Source organism: Poecilia latipinna, unplaced genomic scaffold (genome assembly GCF_001443285.1).
Source record: "Poecilia latipinna isolate Pla-1442-1.1 unplaced genomic scaffold, P_latipinna-1.0 Scaffold10302, whole genome shotgun sequence".
NCBI classification, from domain to species: domain Eukaryota; kingdom Metazoa; phylum Chordata; class Actinopteri; order Cyprinodontiformes; family Poeciliidae; genus Poecilia; species Poecilia latipinna.
Window position 1 is genome coordinate 1 of NW_015122918.1, and position 760 is coordinate 760.

The window sequence follows — 760 nt, forward strand, 5'->3', positions numbered from 1 at the left end:
GAACCAGAACCCAGCTGTGTGTCCTTTAAGAGCAACAGGTCAAAGGATGAAATCATTAACTTTAAATCTCCTGGATCTCCACCATCAGAGAGGTGAGCTGTTTCTACCTGCTGTAAAAGTAACAACTGTTCAGTCTAAAATGTTTTTATTTCAAATCTGTTTATTGTGGGTTAAGCTAATTTCCCTGCATTTCTATGTTCATATGTGAAATGGTGTGTACTGGGCATTCGCCAGAACCACAGCATTGATAGCTCAGTTCACCTCTCTCAGGAGAATGGTAGTGATGATTGTCATGTTGCTGGTTCAATCCAAATCCATGCTTCACCTCCTTCTGTTGTTGTGTCCTTGGGAAAGACACTTCACCCTCCTTGGTTACTTGTGGGGGTCAGAGGGCCTAGTTGCACCAGTGCATGGCAGCCTCGCTTCTTTCAGACTGCCCCAGGGCATCTGTGTCTACTATCAATCAATCCGTGGTGATTTCCTCTGTGAATTCTGCTGGATGAATATTTCCTGCCTTCCTGATTGTTCCTGGTTCCTCCACAGAGTGGACCAGCAGAGCTCAGAGGTTCCCAGTGGTCCGTCTGCCCAGCAGCATCAAACACAGCTGGACTCCATATTTATGTTCTGTACATGAACAACAACTACTTTTCCATGGTTCTGTTCACAGTCGTCTCCATGCTGCACTTTGTAGACCAGAGGACTGTCAGTTTGTCCAACATCCATCTGGTGTTTGGCTCCATGATTTCAGTCTGATGTTTCC

General features: G+C 45.7%; 1 long non-coding RNA gene across 1 annotated transcript; it reads left to right on the forward strand.

Moving 5' to 3' along the window:
• Positions 1–594, forward strand: LOC106944447 (uncharacterized). The gene is made up of 2 exons (XR_001424300.1): positions 1–92; positions 544–594. It is a non-coding gene; the product is annotated as an uncharacterized LOC106944447 (long non-coding RNA).
• The last annotated feature ends 166 nt before the right edge of the window (positions 595–760 follow it).